This window comes from Saimiri boliviensis, chromosome 1 (assembly GCF_048565385.1).
Source record: "Saimiri boliviensis isolate mSaiBol1 chromosome 1, mSaiBol1.pri, whole genome shotgun sequence".
Lineage (NCBI taxonomy): Eukaryota > Metazoa > Chordata > Mammalia > Primates > Cebidae > Saimiri > Saimiri boliviensis.
This window is the reverse complement of record NC_133449.1, coordinates 75,834,635-75,858,660: the sequence shown is the minus strand read 5'-3', so window position 1 is coordinate 75,858,660 and position 24,026 is coordinate 75,834,635. Positions and strand designations below refer to the sequence as shown.

General features: G+C 40.9%; 1 protein-coding gene and 2 pseudogenes across 5 annotated transcripts in view; 2 read left to right on the top strand and 1 right to left on the bottom strand.

Moving 5' to 3' along the window:
* The window catches only part of COMMD1 (copper metabolism domain containing 1), a 248,193-nt gene that overhangs the window by 207,791 nt on the left and 16,376 nt on the right, over nt 1-24,026 (top strand). The window lies entirely within an intron of this gene.
* Nucleotides 2,001-14,575, top strand: LOC141584573 (heterogeneous nuclear ribonucleoproteins C1/C2 pseudogene; annotated as a pseudogene).
* On the bottom strand, nt 2,510-2,603 carry LOC120361875 (small nucleolar RNA U3; annotated as a pseudogene).

The window sequence follows — 24,026 nt, the reverse complement described above, 5'->3', positions numbered from 1 at the left end:
TTATTTTACATTTTATCCCTAAGTAGCATTTTACTTTCATTTGAAGTTCTAATTGACAGAAGGAAAAACAGAAAAATAATAGAATATTTGAATAATAACACAGAAAATCCCAAATTATATTTGATCTCAAATCTCAAGGTGGGTTTGTACTTCTGTACTTTGAAGAATTGATGCAGCTGCTGTAATTATTGTTTTGTTCTAATCTCTTACACGGAGAATTGACTGACCATAAGTAGAATAATTTTATTGGTATTTTCTCAGAGGTGGGAAGGATGAGATTATTATACTAAAACAATAGATTGGAAATGTTCTGTATACCACCTCTCTTGCTCTTACCAAGAGGGTAAGGGAATTACAGAAATGAATTTTGAATGGCATCTTAACTGTGGACTTCCTGATTTTTTGATGTGATTTTTTAGTATTAAAATTACCTCCCAAGGCTGGGTGTGGTGGCTCACACCTGTAATCCCACACTTTGGGAGGCTGAGGCAGGCAGATCACCTGAGGTCGGGAGTTCGAGAGCAGCCTGACCAACATGGTGAAACCCTGTCTCTAAAAAAAAAAATTACCTCCCAATTTGATTATAAGAAAATTGCTTGATATGAGTACTCTCCTCTTCTTTCTTAGGATTGCCAGTCGTGGGGAGACAGGAAAGACAGAGTTTGCCCCTGAGCTCTGGACCCTGCTTTTAGTCTGTGCTCATTAGCGGTCTCCTAAACTAGCTCCCATTCTCGGCTGTTCTATACTGGAGTCTTGTTCGTGTTTGGTGCCCTGTCATACTCTCCCACTCTGCTGCACTGGCCAGTGTCACACCCAGAGCTCAGAGGGAAGGAACATACGACTGTGGTGCCTCTGGTATTCTTCCACTAGCTGATGGGTGTGTACAGGGAGCACTAGGATATCAGGAGGCAGCCATTAGGAGAACTCAGGACGCAGGATACTGCTGCAGATTTCAGGCTGGCAGCGAGGTTCCTTGGTCAGATTAGATTGCTAAAGGTGCAGTGTGTTAGTGTCAGAGTGAAGGACTTATTTTTCCCTTTGGGAAAGTAAATAGAGATAGTGCTTAACTGGCCAATATAATTGATTTTATATATTTATTATATATATATAATAAATATATTTTTTATTTTATGTATTTTATATTTTATTTTATATTTACATTTATTAAAAAATATATATATATATAATTGCACTTTAGGTTCTGGGGTACATGTGTAGAACATGCAGAATTGTTTCATAGGTACCTACATGGCAATATGGTTTGCTGCCTCCATTGCCCTGTCACCTATATCTGGCATTTCTCCCCTTGTTATCCTTCCCCAACCTCCCTGCCCTCCGCTGTCCCTCCCCTATTCCCCTCCAACAGACCCCAGTGTGTGATGCTCCCATCCCTGTATCCCTGTGTTTTCATTGTTCAACACCCGCCTATGAGTGAGAACATTCAGTGTTTGATTTTCTGTTTTGTCAGTTTGCTGAGAATGATGGTTTCCAGATTCATCCATGTCCCTACAAAGGACACAAACTCATCGTTTTTTATGGCTGCATAGTATTTCATGCTGTATTCGTGCCACATTTTCCTTGTCCAGTCTATCATCAATGGGCATTTGGGTTTCCAGGTCTTTACTGTTTTAAACAGTGCCACAGTGAACATTCGCGTGCATGTGTCTTTATAATAGAATGATTTATAATCCTTTGGATATATACCCAGTAATGGGATTCCTGGGTCAAATGGAATTTCCATTTCTAGGTCCTTGAGGAATTGCCACACTGTCTTCCACAATGGTTGAACTGATTTACACTCCCACCAACAGTGTAAAGTGTTGCTATTTCTCCACATCCTCTCCAGCATCTGTTGTCTCCAGATTTTTTTTTTTTTTTTTTTTTTTTTTTGAGACAGAGTTTTGCTCTTGTTACCCAGGCTGGAGTGCAATGGCGCAATCTCGGCTCACCGCAACCTCTGCCTCCTGGGTTCAGGCAATTCTCCTGCCTCAGCCTCCTGAGTAGCTGGGATTACAGGCACGTGCCACCATGCCCAGCTAATTTTTTGTATTTTTAGTAGAGACGGAATTTCACCATGTTGACCAGGATGGTCTTGATCTCTTGACCTCGTGATCCACCCGCCTCGGCCTCCCAAAGTGCTGGGATTACAGGCTTGAGCCACCGCACCCGGCCGTCTCCAGATTTTTTAATGATCGCCATTCTAAGTGGCGTGAGATGGTATCTCAGTGTGGTTTTGATTTGCATTTCTCTAATGACCAGTGATGATGAGCATTTTTTCATATGTTTGTTGGCCTCATAAATGTCTTCTTTTGAAAAGTGTCTTTTTATATCTTTGCCCACTTTTGAATGGGTTTGTTTTTTTTGTTGTTTTTTTTTTTGTAAATCTGTTTTAGTTCTTTGTAGATTCTGGTTATTAGCCGTTGGTCAGATGGGTAGATTGCAAAAATTTTTTCCCGTTCTGTTGGTTGCCAGCTCACTCTAATGATTGTTTATTTTGCTGTGCAGAAGCTCTGGAGTTTAATTAGATCCCATCGGTGCTCTACACGTTCAGAGAAACTTCTCTGGTAAAGAACTATAGAAATGATCCCTGAAAGTATAGTCTTCAATATACTTTTAATATTGCTCAGTATGAGATACTGTGGTAAAATCAGAGGTGTATGACAAGTTTTACCACCAAAAAAACTGTAAAGTTGCTTTAAATGCATTATCATCAAATTCTCACAACTTTATTTGTTAAATTGATTAAAACCACTAGTTTGCAGATTAGCCAACCACACAGCTAGAAAGTGAAGTCTTTATTTAGATTATCGATTAGGTCTGTATGACTTCAAAGCCCATGTTCACTAATCACTGCAGAGAGGAACTAGTAAATAGATAGGCACACACACAGTGTGCAATATTTCTCACATTTATAAGATTATTAAATTTTCGACTAATTCAGAGGAGGGAGAGTCCTGTTTGGCTGGAGTATCAGGAAAGTCCTCATTAAGAAAATTGAACTTGGCCAGGTGTGGTAGCTCATGCCTGTAATCCCAGCACTTTGAGAGGCCTAGGCGAATGGATTGCCTGAGGTCAGGAGTTCAAGATCAGCCTGACCAACATGGAGAAACCCCGTCTCTACTAAAAATATGAAATTAGCCGGGCGTGGTGGCATGTGCCTGTAATCCCAGCTACTCAGAAGGCGGAGGCAGGAGAATCACTTGAGCCCAGGAGGTGGAAGTTGTGGTGAGCTGAGATCACGCCATTAAACTCAAGAATAGGCAACAAAAGCGAAAGTCCATCTCAAAATAAAAAAAGGAAGAAAAGAAAATGGAACTTAATCTAGGCCTTGAAAGATATGTAAGATTCAGAAGTAGCGAGGACTTTCAATGTGGTAATAATAGTGTGAGTAAAAGATAAAAGAGTTATGACATCCAAATGCAATGTGTGATTATGGATTTGATTCTAGAAAAATATCTATTTAGGGCATTACTGGAGGCATTTAATAAAATTTGAATATAGACTGAATTAGATATTATTTATCAATTTTATATAACTGTGGCTATGTAGTGTAGGAAGTATATACACTGATTAGAGATAAAGGGGCATGACATCATGTACTTAAGTGGTTGTGAGACAATGATTTACAAAGCAAATATAGTAAAATGTAAACAATTGAACAACTGGTGAATCTGGGTAGAATATAGGAGTCATATTTTGGTGGGGGAGGGGTTCTTTTTTTTTTTTTTTTTGAGACAGGGTCTTGGTATCACAGGCAGGAGTGCATGATCTTGGTCCCCTGCAACTTCTGCCTCCTGGGCTCAATTGATTCTCCCACCTCAGCCTCCCAAATAGCTGAGACTACAGGCATGGGCCACCATGCTCAGCTAATCTTTGTTATTTTTTTGTAGAGATGGGGTTTGCCATGTTGCCCAGGCTGGTTTTGAACTCCTGGGCTCAACCTGCTTTGGCCTTCCACAGTGCTGGGATTACAGGCATGAGCCACTGCACCTGGTCCTGTTATATTTTTTATGTGCTTGAAATTATGTAACGACTGTATTTCAGATGTTTTACATTTTATAAATGTGGCTAAAATTCTTCAGAAACTATCAAAACCTAACTAAGGCATCTCAGCCAGGACCATATTCTGTTCTTGCCTCCTCCATTGGTAAAGAAGTTGCCAAACCAAGTTAATGAGGTAAACAGAGACTATAATTTTAAAGAGAAAGTATGTAAGTTGTACTGTTAAGATGTTTTTCTTGGTCGGGCACAGTAGTCCACGCCTATAGTCCCAGCACTTTGGTAGGCTGAGGCGGGTGGATCACCTGACGTCAGGAATTTGAGACCAGCCTGGCCAACACAGTGAAATGCCATCTCCACTAAAAATATATAAATTAGCCGGGTATGGTGGCATGCACCTGTAGTTCCAGGTACTCGGGTGGCTAAGGCAGGAGAATTGCTTAAACCTGGGAGGGGGAGGTTGCAGTGAGCCAAGATAGTGCCACTGCACTCCAGCCTGGGCAACAGAGCGAGACTATCTGGGGAAAAAAAAAAAGGTCAGGCATGGTGGCTCATGCCTGAAATCCCAACACTTTGGGAGGCCGAGATGGGTGGATCACCTGAGGTCAGGAGTTTGAGACCAGCATGGCCAGCATAGTGAAACCCCTTTTCTACTAAAAATACAAAAAAATTTAGCCTGGTGTGGTGGCAGACACCTGTAATCCCAGCTACTGGGAAGGCTGAGGCAGAAGAATTGCTTGAACCCAGGAGGCATAGGTTGTAGTGAGCCGAGATCATGCCACTTATCTCCAGCCTGAGCAAGAGTGAAACTCCACCTCAAAAAAAAAAAATTTTTTTTTTTAATATCTCCATTGGTGATATACATACTTCACTTTTCCTCAGAGTAGTTAGTTGTTTTGGCTAATATTTTGTCCATTTCTTTTGACTCCTCTGACATAGTCTTGGGTAGTGTGGTATTTTCTTTCTCATGAAAAGACAGACTACAGAGTAGAGTAGAATTATTTACTTTTACTAATTATGTTTGTTTATTTTTATTTATAACAGTGTATGTGCTGCTTGCACCCTCTTTACGTTTTAAGTAGTTGTCAGTCCAGCCTCGATTGTGTGTGAGTGAACCATGCTGTCTGGGGCATAAGCAAGGGCTCTCTTTGCTTTCATTCCACCTACTCCTATTTACCTTGGCTTGACCAGGGAATAGTTGTGGGCCAAATGTGAAGAATGTTAAAGGCTTAAACTCAGAATTTAACATTTTTATCTTTTTGCATTCCAAAAGTACCTGTAAATGCTGATGTGATTTTTTTTTTCAAGATGAATAATTTGGTGTTACTGGATCAGGCAACAAGAGAGAATTGGGAATTCTTCCTGATTATAGATGGAAAGAACCCTAGGTTTCAGCAGGTATTTTGATTCTACAGATTCTGATTTGAGTGATGGGAGAAGGAGTCTCCTTCAAGGAGCTCCATACATTAGTCCATAGAACAACAAAGATGAACCTTGCCTCCAGTTCTGCTGCTGATGGTAATAAGTAGCTATGTACTGGATCCTCCCTGCCTACCCCCGCCACCACATACCTAGAGAAAGAGAGAAGGGGGCTGGGTGCAGTGTCTCATGCCTGTAATCCCAGAACTTTGGGAGGCCGAGGCAGGTGGATCACAAGGTCAGGAGTTTGAGACCAGCCTGACCAACATGGTGAAACCACATCTCTACTAAAATTACAAAAATTAGCTGGGTGTGGTGGCAGGTGCCTGTAATCACAGCTACTCAGGAGACTGAGGCAAGAGAAATCACTTGAACCTTGGAGGTGGAGGTTGCAGTGAGCCAAGATTGAGCCACCGCATTCCAGCCTGGGTGAGAGAGTAAGACTCCATCTCAAAAAAAAAAAAAAAAAAGAAGGAATAAGAGGCCTCCTTGCCTCATAATAGAAACTGAGTCTCCTTATAACATGCTTCTCTGCCTGGGTCACATGCACATATTAACTCAGTGAGGCTGTTGCCCCATCACACTACTACATTCATACTAGAAATCTACCAAAATGAGTGTAGTCGTTGCCTGTCCATAAAGCAGTTTTTATAGGCCACTTAAAATTGACTCTGAGTGTTAGACTGGCAGTAGCCAACTTTCGTTTAAATCTTTCTTAAAGTTAACCGAATCTTAGAATAACAGTCACATGTGGGTACTTAGTGACTATTAATGATGATATTTATGTTCTGTATGAATGTGAGTCAAGATTGTGAAACAGTTAAGTGCTGAAGTTCTGAAGCCAGATAGACCTGGGTTTAAAATCGGCTCTGTTTACTACTTTTGTGGCTTTGAGCAGATTACTCCCTATCTTTCCTCATTTTCCTCATCTGTAAAATGGGATAAAATTATCCTCACCAACATGAAATAATGCATGTACAGCAGTTTGCATAATGCTTGGAATTTTGTATGTGTTGAATAAATCTTAGCCATTGTTAGTTATCATTGCTTGTTATCATTATCATTATTTTTTGTTATTTTGTGTGATTTCTGGCTCCCCCTGAATTTGCTAATGTCTTCAGATTTGTCAGACTTTTCCCACAATCTCTCCTACCTCTGTCTTCCATGCTGATTTTTCTTTAGTGGCATTTCATTTTTTAGGCATTTTGGTTTTCCCAAGAGTCCAGAAATGATCCCTGCACTCTGCCCTACCCCTGACCCCCAACTTTTCTATTCTCTCCACTACTTTCAAAGAATGAATGATGTCCAAGTAAGAAAGTCTGTTTCTTCCCTAGTTAGGACCTGACTACCTACTCTGTCTGTCTTTTGTAAAGGATGGAACTTTTAAACCAAGTTTATAGAATTGTGTGCAATTTTAAGTAAATGAAGTCTTTTCCTCCCTAACTTAGATTAGAAATATATCAAAGCCCTTAAAATTCATTGCATTTTCTGATAAAATCTTTCTGCCAGATATAACTGAAAGAATGTGCTTTGGATTAGATGGGCAAATTCTGTCATTTTTGCAGTTACTCAAATTGCCTTACCTTCTGGCTTGATCTCTTCCTGTGTAACAGTTCTGTTCTGAGGATCGAATGAGATCATGCTTGTGAAAGGGCTTTCTAAACTGCAAAGCACATTGTTAATGTGAGGGATGATTACTGCATTTGAACAAAGGCTCCAGCAACCCAAGTGATGTCAGAATTCAACTTTAGATAATAAAGCAACCTCCTATCTTCCTGTCTGTCTACATACCACCTCCAGAAGTTTGTTTGCATTAAGTTATTTGAGCTAGAGAGATTGGTGACTAACTACATGCAGCAAATACAGTCCTTTCTTCTAATCCCTCATCCCCATATTATTCTGTCTCAGGATGGTGTGCTAGATCCTGAGTTCATCTTCAGGGCTAGACTTTGGGATGTAGCATGGCAGGCCAGGCACTTAATAGGATCTAGTTGTAGGGATTAGGAGAGATTTCTTTTGTGCCATTTTCTAATCCCGTCACAGCTTTTGTCCTGGCAGTCTCTGCAAATTAAATTACATTTCAAAATCAAGTTCAATGAGGGTGAAGCCAGATATTGCTTCTGCCAAACTGGGTTGGCAGACCTGGGCAATCAGCAGATAGCTTTGGTCTGTGCGTGTTTTTCTTACTTCTGCACTAAATACCAGAAATTGTTATTTGTACAGTATGGGCAGCAAACCAGGAAATAAGTATGAGATCATCACCATCAATGACAAACACTTACCAGACGCTTGTTAAGCACAGGACCCTGTAAGCACTGGGGAATATTTTGTTGCATCACCCTAATATTCATATGCTGAAACTCCAACTCCCAGTACCTCAGAATATAACTGTATTTGAAGATAACCACTTAAAGAGGTAGTTAAGTTACAATCAGACTGTGGGGCAGGGGGAGAGAGGCTCAAATCCAAAATGACTGCTGTCCTTATGAGAAAAAAGAAAGACACCGGCTGAACCTGCACACAAAAGACCATGAGAGAAGATAGCCATCTACAAGCCAAGGAGAGGCCTCAGGAAAAACCACACCTGTGACACCTTGATTTTGGACTTCCAGCCTCCAAATCTGTGAGAAAGAAAATTTCTGTTGCGTGAGCCACCCAGTCTGTGGTATTTTGCTATGGCAACCCTAGCAAACTAATACGGACAATAAGAGGCCACCTTGCCTCATATATAAACAGAGATATAAACAGATAGGAAGAGTTTTCACAGTGGGAAACCCAATAAAATTAATCCTCACAATCCATAGAACTCCACCCAGCCATAAAACAAAAACAAAATCCAAAACTTTTTCTCCCCAAATCATCATTTTCTGAATTAGAAAGTCCTCTTATCCTTGATCATTTTAACATTTGCCCTTCTTAATAGCTTTATTTGTTTTCTCTAGAGAAGGGTCAAGGGAAAGGCTGCTTTCTAACTATGCCTATTTCTGCCTAATGGTGCTGTCATGAGTTAACTTAGAGGAACTACATTGAGGAAACTGGGAATAGATAGATGGCAGAGCAAGTTGGTGATCCCTTTTGTTGGAGAAGATCTGCAATCCCAGAACTGGTTTGATTAGTACCACTTCTGCCTTCCTCCTCTGCCAAGGAGTTTAAAATTCATTGCTGATGCTGTGCTCCTGTTTTTGTATTAGATGTATTATGATGTTTCCCCATCTTAATCTGTAGATTATCATCCTTAGAAAGCAAGTGCTATTGCATGTTTTATTCTGCCTGCTAGTGATGTTCAGATGTTCAGACAACTCTGGATGATTTTATTTTTAAAAAATTATTATCATTGATTTTGTGAAGAGACAAAGACTGAGCAGTTGTGGCCACATTGCCGACGTTGAGCAGCAGTCAGCCTCTCCACGTAGAACCTGGGAGTAGGAGACTCAGAATCAAATCTCTTCTCCCTCTTCCCTTCTGTTTTCGGCTTTGCAAGAAACCTTATCATCAAACACAATGACCAGCAATGTTACCAACAAGACAGATCCTCAATCCATGAACTCCCATGTGTTTGCTGGGAATCTCAACACTCTTGTGTCAAGAAATCTTTTCGAAGTATGGCAAAATTGTGGACTGCCCTGTTCATAAGGGCTTTGCCTTTGTTCAATATGTTAATGAGAGAAATGTCCAGGCTGCTGTAGCAGGAGAGGATGGCAGAATGATTGCTGGCCAGGTTTTAGATATTAACCTGGCTACAGAGCCAAAAGTGAACCAAGGAAAAGCAGGTGTGAAATGATCTGCAGCAGAGATGTACGGCTCCTCTTTTGACCTGGTTTATGACTTTTAACGGGATTATTATGATAGGATGTACAGTTACCCAGCACGTGTACCTCCTCCTCCTCCTATTGCTTGGGCTGTAGTGCCCTCGAAACGTCAGCGTGTATCAGGAAACACCTCACGAAGGGGCAAAAGTGGCTTGAATTCTAAGAGTGGACAGCAGAGATCATCTAAGTCTGGAAAGTTGAAGGGAGATGACCTTCAGGCCATTAAGAAGGAACTGACCCAGATGAAACAAAAAGTGGATTCTCTCCTGGAAAACCTGGAAAAAATTGAAAAGGAACAGAGCAAACAAGCAGTAGAGATGAAGAATTATAAGTCAGAAAAGGAGAAGAGGAGCAGAGGAGCAGCTCCATGAAGAAAGATGAAACTAATATGAAGATGGAGTCTGAGTGGGGTATAGATGACTCTGCTGAGGAGGGGGACCTACAGGATGATGATGATAATGAAGATTGGGGGGATGACCAGCTGGAGTTGATCAAAGGTGATGAAAAAGAAGCTGAGGAAGGAGAGGATGACAGAGATAGCACCAATGGCAAGGATGACTCTTAAGCACATAGTGGGATTTAGAAATCTTAACCCATTATTTCTTTACCTAGGCGCTTGTCTGAGATCAAATTTTTCACCAGATCCTCTCCCCTAGTATCTTCAGCACATGCTCACTGTTCTCCCCATCCTTGTCCTTCCCATGTTCATTAATTCATGTTTCCCTGCGCCTAGTCCCATTTTCACTTCCTTTGACACTCCTAGTAGTTTTGTTAAGTCTTACCCTGTAATTTTTGCTTTTAATTTTGATACCTCTTTATGACTTAACAATAAAAAGGATGTGTGATTTTTTATCAACTGTCTCCAAAATAATCTCTTGTTATGCAGGGAGTACAGTTCTTTTCATTCATACATAAGCTCAGTAGTTGCTTCCCTAACTGCAAAGGCAATCTCATTTAGTGGAGTAGCTCCTGAAAGCAGCTTTGAGTTAGAAGTATGTGTGTTACACCCTAACATTACTGTGCTGTATGGGGCAATTCAACACAAGTAATGATGTATTTTTGTGAATGAGAGTTGGCATGTCAAATGCATCCTCTAGAAAAATAATTAGTGTTATAGTCTTAAGATTTGTTTTCTAAAGTTGATACTGTGGGTTATTTTTGTGAACAGCCTGACGTTTGGGATCTTTTTCCCTCAAACAAGTCCTTATTAAACCAGGAATTGGGAGGAAAAAAGAGATATTATCGTTATTATTCTTTCTTTTTTTTCTTCTTTTAAGACAGAGTTTTACTCTGTTGCCCAAACTGGAGTACAGTTACCTGATCACAGCTCACTACAGCCTTGACCTCTCAGGCACAAGCAGTCTTCTTGCCTCACTCAGCCTTCTGAAGAGCTGGGATTACAGGTGTGCAACACCACACCAGCTGATTTTTGTATTTTTAGTAGAGACTGGGTTTCACCATGTTGCCCAGGCTAGTCTTGAACACCCCAGACTCAGGTGATCCACCTACCTCGGCCTCGCAAAATGCTGGGATTACAGACATGAGCCACTGCACCCAGCTGTGAGTGTGTGTGTGCTTTTTTTCTTTAATTCTTCTCTGTTTCATGTAAATATTGTAGTTTGTTTGTCAAAGTTGTTTGCAAATGAGTTGCCGTGGAATGTACCTCATCAGGAACGATGAGGGCCCCTAATCTGAACTTCAAACTAAAATCAACAGCACTCTTTATTTATTTATTTATTTATTTATTTATTTATTTATTTTTGCAACAAGATCTTCAAGATACACTCTTTTTTTTTTTTAATGTGCTCAGAGTTTTGTCATTTTGATTTCTTTGAGATTTAAGTGAAATTTCTTCCTGCTTCACTGTGATTTGCCTTTCAGCATGATTTGCCTTTCAGCTCTTTAGTGGTTGTTCTTCAGCTAAGCTGTCTATTGTCATATGGGAACTAGTTCTACTTAGCCAAATATAATATGATTTCCTGAATATCAAACCAGAGCGCCTAAAAATAATTTTTTAACCAAATTTATTTCAGCCAAATTTTTCAAAATACAGAAAATTATTCTTTCCTTTTTTTTTAGAGATGGAGTCTTGCCCTGTCACCCAGGCTGGAGTGCAGTGCAATGGCACAAACACAGCTCAGGGCAGTCTTGATCTGCTGGGCTCAAGCAGTCCTCCTGACTCAGCCTCCCAAGTAGCTATAGCTAGGACTACAGGCACATACCACCATGTCTGGCTAATTTTTTTTTGTTTTTTTTTGTTTTTTTTGTTTTGTTTTGTTTTTTTAAAGAGACGGGGTTTTGTTACATTATCCTGGCTGGTCTTGAACTCCTGAGCTTGGGCAATGTGCACACCTCGTCCTTCCAAAGTGCTGAGATTACAGGTGTGAGCCACCACATCCAGCAAAATACAGAAAATCTGAACAACTAATCATTAAATGCTACCTAAAGGCCAGGCGTGGTGGCTCATGCCTGTAATTCTAGCACTTTGGGAGGCCAAGGCAGGCAGATCACTTGAGGTCTGGAGTTGGAGACCAGCCTGGCTAACATGGTGAAACCCCATCTCTACTAAAAATACAAAAATTAACTGCGTGTGGTGGCGTGTGCCTGTAATCCCAGCTGCTTGGGAGGCTGAGGCAAGAGAATTGCTTGAACCTGGGAGGTGGAGTCAGCCCAGATCATGCCACTGTACTGTAGCCTGGGCCAGAGTGAGACAGTGTCTCAAAAAAAAAAAAAAAAAAATCCTGCCTAAAATGAGAAGTTGTAAAATGAACTAGGGCATGATATTTTGAAAAAAACATAGGGCTGGGCACAGTGGCTCATGCTTGTAATCCCAGCACTTTGGGAGGCCGAGGGCAGCTGGATTGCTTGAGGTCAGGAGTTCAAGACCAGCCTGGCCAACATGGTGAAACCCCATCTCTACTAAAAATACAAAAATTAGCCAGGCATGGTGGCGTACACCTGTAATCCCAGCTACTCGGGAGGCTGAGGTAGGAGAATTGCTGGAATAGGGGAGGTGGAGATTGCAGTGAGCTGAGATTGCACTCCAGCCTGGGTGACAGAGCGAGATTCCATCTCAAAAAAAAAAAAAAAAAAAAAAGATAAAGATAAAACAGAAATTAGCCATTTATTTATTCATTTTGAGACAGGGTCTCACTCTGTCACCCAGGTTGGAGTGCAGTGACACAATTACAGCTCAGTGCAGCCTCGATCTCCCACCTCTCCACCACCATGCCCAGCTAATTTTTTGTATTTCGTTTTGTTTCTTTTTTCTTTTCTATTCTTTTTCTTTTCTCTCTCTCTCTTTCTTTCTTTTTTTTTTGAAACAGTCTTACTCTGTCACCCATGCTGGAGTGCTGTGGCACAATCTCGGCTGACTGCAACCTCCACCTCCCAGGTTCAAGCAATTCTCCTACTTCAGCCTCCCTAGTAGCTGGGACTACAGGTGCGTGCCACCATGTCCAACTAATTTTTGTATTTTTAGTAGAGATGGCATTTCACCATGTTGGCCAGGATGGTCTCAATCTCTTAACCTTGTGATCTGCCCACCTTGGCCTCCCAAAGTGCTGGGGTTACAGGCGTAAGCCACTGTGCCTGGCCTTTTTTTTTTTTTTTTTTTTCTTTTTCTTGAGACAGAGTCTTGCTCTGTCGCCCAGGCTGGAGTACAGTGGCATGATCTTGGCTCACTGCAGCCTCTGCCTCCTAGGTTCCAGTGATTCTCCTGCCTCATCCTCCTGGGTAGCTGGGATTACAGACACCTACCACCAGGCCTGGATAGTTTTTATATTTTTAGTAGAGACAGGGTTTCGCCATGTTGACCAGGCTGGTCCTAAACTCCTGACCTCGGGTAATCCGCCCACCTCGGCCTCCCAGAGTACTACAGTTACAGGTGTGAGCCACTGTACCCAGCCAATTTTTTATATTTTCTGTAGAGACGGGGTTGCCATGTTGCCCAGGTTAGTCTCAGTCTCCTGACCTCAGGTGATCTGCCTGCCTTGGCCTCCCAAAGTGCTAGGAAATATAGGCGTGAGCCTCTGCACCTGGCCATATTTATTTATTTTTTACAGCCCTTTTTAATGCATGAAAAATTAGCCAGTTATTTAATTGTATTCAACTTTTGCTGTTTATATAACTTGGCTACATTTTATTTTATTTTGTTGGATGTTTCTAAAATATTTTTGTAAATACTTATGTCCTGGTGCTTATGTAAATCAATACAGAATCAGATATTTCTAATTAGTTCCCATTTTACCCTGTTAAATTTATACCAATTGGATTTGAAAGTATCAAAACTCAGGAGTCAGATGTGAATCAGGAGTTAGCCAGGGATAGGTTGAACCTAGGAGCTGAGAATTATGGGTTTCACATAATGGGGGAAAGTCTCTAGGTTTCTTTCTTTCTTTCTTTCTTTCTTTTTGTCTATTAGTAAACAAAGATTGATGATACCTCTACCTTTTGTTATTCACTGGCCTATAACAGGGAACAGAATGTATGTCAGGCTGCTTTGAAATCTCTAGGGGAAAAAAAATGGTGGTTATTCTTGGTTTAGTAGTACATAATTCATCCAACCAAAGAATCACGGATTCTTGCAAGATCAAAACTATTTTCTCCCTTTCAGAAACAAGACAGTGTTGCCTGGGCCAAAATACATGTTCCTTTTGACCATATATTGGCAGGACAGGCATATCTGTCTAGCTAAATTATGGTTCTAGCTTTTTTCTAACCAAGAAATTTTAAACCAAAAGAAGAACCTCTGGGTCCTATTCTTGGCACAGTCCCACTTTCTCTCTTCCTGGAAATTTAAACAACTTTGAGTGGATAGTGTTTTTGGAATCTCTTTGCCTTGTTGGCGCACAGGCCCTTGAGCCCGCAGATAAAAATGAAAGCACAGTAGCAAGAGGGTATGTGTGTGTATGTGTACATTCAGACTTTGGTTTTTATTGAGATTATCTTGCTAATGCCCCCTTTGTAAGTTCCCCTAGGTTTTCTTGATACCTAACAGCCTTGGTAATTGGGTGATTAGAAAGGCATGGAAGCCAGGTATATTAGCATGCACCTATAATCCCAGCTACTCAGGAGGCCAAGCCAGGAGGATTGCTTGAGCCAAAGAGTTCAAGACCAGCCTGCGCTAACATATCAAGACTCCATCGAAAAAATATATTTTTAAAAAAGGAAGACATGGGCCGCGTATGATAGCTCACGACTGTAACCCCAGCACTCTGGGAGGCTGAGATGGGTGGATCATGAGGTCAGGAGTTCTGTTTGTTTGGTTTTTTTTTTTTTTTTTTGAGACAGAGTTTTGCTCTTGTTACCCAGGCTGGAGTGCAATGGCGCGATCTCGGCTCACCGCAACCTCCGCCTCCTGGGCTCAGGCAATTCTCCTGCCTCAGCCTCCTGAGTAGCTGGGATTACAGGCATGTGCCACCATGCCCAGCTAATTTTTTGTATTTTTAGTAGAGACAGGGTTTCACCATGTTGACCAGGATGGTCTCGATCTCTTGACCTTGTGATCCACCCGCCTCGGCCTCCCAAAGTGCTGGGATTACAGGCTTGAGCCACCGCGCCCGGCGAGGTCAGGAGTTCAAGACCAGCCTGGCCAGTACAGTGAAACCCTGTCTCTACTAAAAATACAAAAATTAGCTGAGCATGGTGGCATGCGCCTGTAATCTTAGCTACTCAGGAGGCTGAGGAAGAAAAATCGCTTGAACCTACGAGGCAGAGGTTGCGGTGAGCGTAGATCACGCCACTGCATTCCCACTCCAGCCTGGGCGATAGAGCGAGACTCTGTCTTAAAAAAAAACCAAAACAAAAATTAGTATGGTGTGGTGGCAGGTGCCTGTAATCCCAGCTACTCCGGAGGCTGAGGCTGAGGCAGGAGAATCACTGCAACCCAGGAAACAGAGGTTGCACTGAGCAAAGATCGTGCCACTGCACGCCAGCCTGGGTGACAGAGCAAGAATCCATCTCAGAAAGAAAAAAAAGAAAGGCATGGAGCCTATGGATCAGAGAATGTGAATAACTGAAGATATTTTACCTATGGATCGTTGTGTGTATCTGATAGGAATTACAGAGTAAGGGAAGAGATTTGCCTTTGTTACTTTCCTGATTCTTTTATGTCTTGTTCTCTTTAGGATTTGGTCGTACACCCCCTAGCCCCAGTCCCTCTTAATTCTTTAAGGCAGCCTGCATGGTTCATTCTTTCTTGGAGAAAATAAATCTCCTGATTTTTTTTTTTTTTTTCTTTGAGATGGAGTTTCGCTCTTGTTTCCCAGGCTGGAGTACAATGGTGCAATCTCAGCTCACCAAAACCTCCGACTCCTGGGTTCAAGCGATTCTCCTGCCTCAGCCTCCCCAGTAGCTGGAATTACAGGCATGTGCCACCACACTGGGCTAATTTTGTATGTTTAGTAGAGATGAGGTTTCTCCATGTTGGTCAGGCTGATCTTGAACTCCCAACCTCAGGTGATCCACCTGCCTCAGCCTCCCAAAGTGCTGGGATTATAGGCATGAGTCACTGTGCTTGGCCTCTCCTGATTTTTAAGTAATAGAAAGGTGTTAATGACCTCTCCTGGGAGTATTTATGTTTTAAAAACATAGTCTAGGCTGAGGGCAGTAGTCCTGGTCATTGAAGGAAGGGAAGTATTTGGGAGTAAAAAGATCTTTCTGGCTTAATGGTACCACAGGGTGTGATTTTCAAAAGTAGTATGAAGTCACAGTTAAAGTTCATCCCAATAGCTCTAATCTCCTTTTCTGGAAAATGTTTTGCAGAGCTGCTGTGATATGGTCAGATTAACCAGTTTAAATTCACTTCTTTTTTCCATCTTGTGGAAATATCTAAAAGATGGACCAACAAAGGAGGGAAAGAGAAGCAGCAGAGGACCTGGATAATCTCTGAATAAAAAGATCTGATGTTATTATATTTTTTAAAATGCCTTTTGTTTGTTTTTGAGACAGAGTCTCACTCTGTTGCTGAGGCTGGAGTGCAGTGGCGCCATCTCAGCTCACTGCAACCACTCCCTCCTGGGTACAAGTGATTCTTGTGCTTCAGCCCCATGAGTAGCTGGGTTTACAGGTTTGTGCCATCACGCCTGGCTAATTTTTATATTTTTAGTGGAGATGGGGTTTCACCATGTTGGCCAGGCTGGTCTTAAACTCCTGTCCTCAAGCAATTCACCTGCCTTGGCCTCCCAATTTTGCCATTTTATTATTATTTTTTTTATTTTTTATTTTTTTTGAGATGGAGTTTCGCTCTTGTTAACCCAGGCTGGAGTGCAATGGCACGATCTCGGCTCACCGCAACCTCTGCCTCCTGGGTTCAGGCAATTCTCCTGCCTCAGCCTCCTGAGTAGCTGGGATTACAGGCACACGCCACCATGCCCAGCTAATTTTTTGTATTTTTAGTAGAGACGGGGTTTCACCATGTTGACCAGGCTGGTCTCGATCTCTTGACCTCGTGATCCACCCGCCTCGGCCTCCCAAAGTGCTGGGATTACAGGCTTGAGCCACCGCGCCCGGCGCCATTTTATTTTAAACCTGTGTATGTCCCTTGGAAAGTTGATCACTTAGATTTGTTTAGCAGTAACTTGCATTAGTGGTAAATATGAAATTTCCTGGATATTAAATGGTCTCTTTCTTCCTTGAGTTTCTAGTAAGCATTTGAAAGCTCATGTTTCCTGTAAAGGTTATTTTTGAATATAAGAATTTACGGGAGTGCAGGCTTTTTAATCTTTTTCTTTCTTTTTTTTTTTTTTTTTTTTTTTTTGAGACAGAGTCTCACTCTGTCACCAGGCTGGAGTGCAGTGGCTCAGCTCACTGCAACCTCCGCCTCCTGGGTTCAAAAGATTCTCCTGCCTCAGCCTCCTGAGTAGCTGGGACTACAGGTTCATGCCACCAACACCCAGCTAATTTTTGTATTTTTAGTAGAGATGACGTTTCACCATGTTGACTAGGATGGTCTCGATCTCTTGACCTTGTGACCTGCCCACCGCAGGCTCCCAAAGTGCTGGGATTATAGGCATGAGCTACCGTGTGTGGCCTAGGCTTTTAAATTTGTAAGCATTCTAACACTGTCATCAGGTTGTTCTCACAAAAGTTTTTTGAAATGCCTGATAGACATTTCCAGAAAAATCAGTAATTTTCCAGTGATGGCTAATGTTTTTGTATTATACTAATACTGTAATATTTAGCCCTTTTCTAGGAGATTGTGGGAATATGGATAACACTTCTTTTAGAAGATTCTGTGGCTCTGAAAGCACCTGGTAGGTGCTGAGGCACTGCTGTGTTCATTTATTAGAGTAAATTCTGTTACTTCCTGCAGACTCTGTCTTAGTCCCGCATAGCTCTTAGCATGATATGGGTATCTATTGAGTTTGGGGGTGAGTCATTTTAATTTTATTGCTCAGTAATTAAGTTGTAGTCCTAGAGCTCCAAAAGGAATCTGATGTCGGTCCTTTTTGAGCCTCAGTAGGATGACTTGCTTTTTGATTTACAGTATATTTTTTTCTCTTTTGTTAGCATGCTCTCTGAACATAGTAGATGTGGGACTTACTGACTGTTATGTTTAGAATGAGGATGCCTCTAGATAAAAATGGCCTGAATAAGGACCATTGGTAGTAATATTTATTGCTTAACAAAACTTTATCAAAGGCTAAAGAAAAAATATTGTTAAGTCACAAATATTCTTTTTATAAAGTATTGATTTAAGATACAGCATAAGCTATCCATTGTATAAGAACAGGTTATAGCAACAAAGCCATGTTTTAGTTGTCAAGGACTTGATGCAAATTCTCTTTTAAAAAATTTTTATTTTAAGTTCTGGGGTACATGTGCAGGATGTGCAGGTTTGTTACATAGGTAAATGTGTGCTATGGTGGTTTGTTGCACCTATCAACCCATCACCTCCTTTTTTTGGGGGGGGGTCTCTTTGCCATTGCACTCTGTCACCCAGACTGGAGTGCAATGGCGCAATCTTGGCTCACTGCAACCTCTGCCTCCCAGATTCAAGTGGTTCTCCTGCCTCAGCCTCCTGAGTACCTGGGATTACAGGTGCATACCACTGTGCCCGGCTAATTTTTGTATTTCTGGTGGAGACAGGGTTTCACCATGTTGGCCAGGCTGGTCTCAAACTCCTGACTTCGTGATCCACCTGCCTAGGCCTCCCAAAGTGTTGGGACCACAGGTGTGAGCCACCACGCCCGGTACTATCACCTACATATTAAGCCCCGCAGGCATTAGCTATTTTTCCTAATGCTCTCCCTCTCCCTATGTCAGCCCCCTGTATGTGTTATTCCCTTCCCTGTGACCATGTGTTCTCATTGTTCAGCTCCCACTTATAAGTGAGAACATGTGGTGTTTGGTTTTCTGTTCTTGGATTCCTTTGCTGAGGATAATGGCTTTGTTTTCTGTTCCTGCATTAGTTTGCTGAAGATAATGGCTTTGAGCTCCAAACACATCCCCTGCAAAGGACATGATCTCAATTTCTTTTATGGCTGCATAGTATTCCATGGCGTATATATACCACATTTTCTTTATCCAGTCTATCACTGATGACTGGGCATTTGGGTTGATTCCATGTCTTTGCTATTGTGAATAGTGCTGCAGTCAACATACACTTGCATGTTATCTTTGAATAGAATGATTTCTATTCCTTTTGGTATATACCCAGTAATGGGATTGCTGGGTCACATGGTATTTCTGGTTCTAGATCTTTGAGGAATCACCACACTGTCTTCCACAGTGGTTGGATTGATTTTACATTCCCACCAATGGTGTAAAAGCATTACTATTTCTCTACAACCTTGCTAGCATCTGTTATTTCTTCACTTTTTAATAATTGTCATCCTGACTGGCATGAGATGGTGTCTCACTGTGTTTTTTATTTGCATTTCTCTAATGTTGAGCTTTTTTTCATGTTGGTTGGCTGCATGAATGTCTTCTTTTGAGAAGTATCTGTTCATGTCTTTTGCCCACTTTTTAATGTCTTTTTTTTTTATTGTAAATTTATTTAAGTTCCTTGTAGATTCTGGAAATTAGGCTTTTGTCAGATGGATAAATTGCAAAAATTTTCTCCCACTCTGTAGGTTGCCTGTTTGCACTGATGGTAGTTTCTTTTATAAGACCCTGTTATGGCAGACCCACAGCCAATATAATATTGAATGGGCAAAAGCTGGAAGCATTCCCCTTGAAAACTGGCATAAGACAAAAATGTCCTCTCTTACCATTTCTGTTCAACATAGTATTGGAAGTTCTGTCCCAGGCAATCAGGCAAGAGAAATAAAGAAAGAATATTCAGATAGGAAGAGAGGAAGTCAAATTATCTTTGTTTGCCGATGACATGATCCTATGTATAGAACACCCTATCATCTCAGCCCAAAAGCTTCTTAAGCGGAAGCAACTTTAGCCAAGTCTTAGGATACAAAATCAAGTCACCAGCATTCCTGTACACCAACAACAGGCAAGCAGAGAGCCAACTTATGAATGAACTCCCATTCACAATTGCTACAAAGAGAATAAAATACCTAGGAGTACAGCTAACAAGGGAAGTGAAGGACCTCTTCAAGGAGAACTACAGACCACTGCTCAAGGAAATCAGAGAGGACACAGGACACAAACAAATGGAAAAACATTCCACGCTCATGGATAGGAAGAATCAATATCATTAAAATGGCCATACTGCCCAAAGTAATTTATAGATTCAATGCTATTCCTATTAAACTACCATTGACATTCTTCACAGAATTTAGAAGAAACTATTTTAAAATTCATATGAAACCAAAAGTATGTTTGTATAACCAACACAATCCTAAGTAAAAAGAACAAAGCTGGAGGCATCATGTTACCAGGCTTCAAACTGTGCTACAAGGCTACAATAACCAAAACAGCATAGTGACACAAGAACAGACATATAGATGAATAGAACAGAATTGAGAACCCAGAAATAAGACTGCACACCTACAACCATCTGATCTTTGACAAACCTGAAAAAAACAAGCAATGGGGAAAGGATTCCCTACTTAATAAATGTTGCTGGGAGAACTGGCTAGCCATATGCAGAAATTTGAAACTGGACCCACCACTTCCTTATACCTTATATAAAAATTAACTCAAGATGAAGCCAGGGATGTGGCTCATGCCTACAATCCCAGCACTTTGGTAGGCCGAGGCAGACAGATCACTTGAGGTCAGAAATTCAAGACTAATGGCAAAACCTTATCTCTACTAGAAATAACAAAAATTAGCCATGCGTAGTGACATGCACCTGTAGTCCCAGCTACTTGGGAGGCTGGGGCATCAGAATTGCTTGTACTTAGCAGGCAGAGGTTGCTGTGAGCCGAGATGGCACACTTCACTCCAGCCTGGGCAACAGAGTAAGACTCTGTCTAAAAAAAAGAAAGAAACAAAAAAAAACACGCAGAACCTCAAGATGGATTAAAGACTGAAATGTAAAACCCAAAACCATAAAAACCCTCAAAGAAAATCTGGACAGTACCTTTCAGGACATAGTCACGGACAAAGATTTTATGTTGAAATCGCCAAAAGCAATTGAAACAAAAGCAAAAATTGACAAACGGTATCTAATTAAACTAAAGAGCAAATTCTTAATGAAATGTCATCTTAGTTGTTGACGTTGTCATCATTATTCCTCTTCCTTCTCCTACTCTTCTGACTGCTTCCCTCCCTCCTTCACTTCCTTTCATTCTTCAAATATCAAAGTGCTACCATATAGTTCAGTATCAGATAATAATAGTAAAAATCAAATACTGGTTGTAGCTTATTCAGTTATTTAATACTTGGAGGGCAACCTTCTTACCAACCTAGGTATGATGACAGTCCTTGGCTCTGCTCATCTTTGGAGTTTGTATTTGATGATTCTATGCTTCGGCTGTCTGAAGAGACCAGGCTTTATGTGTGTACTGCTGGCTTTGTGAACCAGAAGAAATAGTGATTGAGACCAGTAAATAAAATAAGAAATGAAGAAATGATATCCTACATTAAAAAATATTGGGAATATCAGAGGAATTATTATAATAACCTCTCTCATTTCTTGCCTGAACCTAACTCTAAGGAGTGACACAATTTTTTGAGAACAGCTTCACAGGACATGGAACAAGGCAGAGGGAAGATAATGAATATGAAAGGACAAATGGAAAATAATCAGCACAGTTTTGAGGAAAATATAAAATTTTAATTGAGGCCAGTGTTTCCTTAGGAAGGAAGTTGGATCATCTTTTGCTACAGAGAAGCTATTTCAGGGATTCAAGATCTCTTGAAGTAAAGGAGCAGTATCAATGATAATTGTGAGAAAGCCACAGAAGTGTGGGAATGAGTGGTGAACACAGGTTTACTTATAAAGATGTTTTGAACTTCTCTGGCAGGCAATGTTCAGTGCTACTAGGTTTCTTATTTATTCTGTGACTGCCCTTCAAGGAGCCATTGCCAATATTTATGTCTACCATATGCATTCATTCTTGAGTGCTTGCTCTCCGTCTTCCTCTTTCTCTCTTTCTCTCCCCTCCTCCTCCTGTGGTTAAACACAGAAGACAGTTTTAAAGTTGCAGGTCAAAGCGTTATTTTAAGTTTATGAAAGGACAGTCCAGAGGATAGGCTTTGTGGCCAAAGTTTGTGCTCAGTGAAAAGTCCCTTTGTACCAACAAATGAAATTAAAAGAAAAATGTGAGGTAATAAGCTTTATGAAACATGGCCAGCTTTATGTGGCCTTTTTTTTTTTTTTGGACATGGAGTCATGTTCTGTTGCCCAGGCTGGAGTGCAGTGGTGTAATCTCGGCCTACTGCAACCTCCACCTCCCACGTTCAAGTGATTCTCCTGCCTCAGCCTCCCAAATAGCTGGGATTACAGGGGCGCACCTTTGTGACCTTTTAGAATTGGTATTGGTTAACGAAATCCTAAGGCATCCCTTCCCACTCTCACTCTCCAGCCCCCCACTTGTATCATTTTTAAAAGAAATCACAACACATCAGAGCCAACATTGCCAGTGTTGTATTATAATGCTAAATATGATCCATAAATTAGGGGATAAAGCTTTGTGAAAATTTTGCATGGGAAGTAGTGTAACTGTAGAAAATATATTATAGGACTTTTATTTTATGTTGAATTTGTTCTAAATGATTCTGTTTGAGTATTTAATATGTGATAAGTCTTTTTTATTTTCTATTTTAAGCATTTTGTCACTGTAGTATTGTTTTGCTAAAGAATTACTCGGGGCCTAGATAAGGAGGTTTTGAAAATGGACAATGATACACAAAGAGGTTATTCAGTGTGTAGATGGATAAAACCAAACATTTGCTTAGTAACAGGCTTAAGTTATTCTGTAAACTAATAATCAGTTATACTCTCTGACCGTACTAGGAAGTGAGTTTAAGCTAAAGCATTAAAGATTTAGGCTTGACCAGTAAGAGTTTCATGAGGAGTGTTGAATAGTTACCAGGGAAGGAGTTCCTTAGGAATATGTGAGATGGCCTTCTCTGCAAGTGTTAGAGCTGGCTTGTTTTTTTTGTTGTTGTTGTTGGTTTGGAGAGGGAATCCTCTCAAGGATTTTGTCATGGGATTTTGTGACTTTTTACCATTTGCACATGGAGAGACAAATATTGGAATATTTTGCCTTTGCTTTCCATTGTAATTTGGAATGGCTATTTAAACCACTGAGTTTAATGTACTACTGTAATCCCCAGGATCACAAAGTGCATGTTCTTGATAATGATGTGCTTGCTTTTCTGCTAACCACATTCCGACTCCATACTGCATCCTTTACTGAAAAGAAGCAAGTTTGATTCTTGACTCAGATACTTAAATACAGGAATTTTAGTCTTATCTCTTATTTTTATTACCAGTTAAGCCCAAGATGACCAAGACAAAAGTAACAAACGTTTCAAATTGCTCTTGTACCTTCTTCTTGACAAGCATCACATCTGCCTGCCTACCTTACTTTCTTTTCTTTTTTCTTTTCCTTTCCCTTCTTTTTTTGAGACAAGGTCTTACTCAATTGCCAAGGCTGGAATCAGTGGCATGATCTCAGCTCACTGCAGCCTCAATCTCCCAGGCTCAAGTGATCCTCCTGCCTCAGCCTCCCAAGTAGCTGGGACCACAGGCCCATGCCACCATGCCCAGCTAATTTTTATATTTTTTGTAGAGATGGGGTTTCACCATGTTGCCCAGGCTGTTCTCAAACTCCTGGGCTCAAGCAATTCACCTGCCTCAGCCTCCCAAAGTACTGGGATTACAGGCAAGAGCCACTACCCCTAGCCCACATCTGCATTTCTAAATACATTTTCAAGTGCATCAGATGTACTTTCCCTAGAGTACCCCAGCCAAATGCAAAATGTGAAGAAATTCCTTTATGTTAAGCCCCAGTTTAAAGGTTCTTGAATTCCTTATAAAATATTTTGATAGCATAACTAGACAAAAGTAGGCCCTGGTAATACAGTTTTAAGTAAAAAATTTCAAGTGTCATGTATGATTACATGTGTGTGTGATTTTGAAGGCTGTTAATGTGCATTATTTCAAGGGGAGAAAGGTGAAGATGAGGATGGAAAATATATCTGTTTAATTTTGGACTTCTTTCTCTCTAGTATTTGGCATCCCTCAAAAATAAACTTGAGATTCATTCATACATAGAGGTCCAATTACAAACGAATCCTGAAACCTACAGCAAACTAATGATCCCTTAGTCAGAAAATATCCTGGCTATTTGTTAACATGCCTTACTCAGTTGCTCCTATCTCTATTAATATTGTTCCTGGTAATCTCTTTGCCTATAAATAGAAAACCAGTTGATTTATTACTGT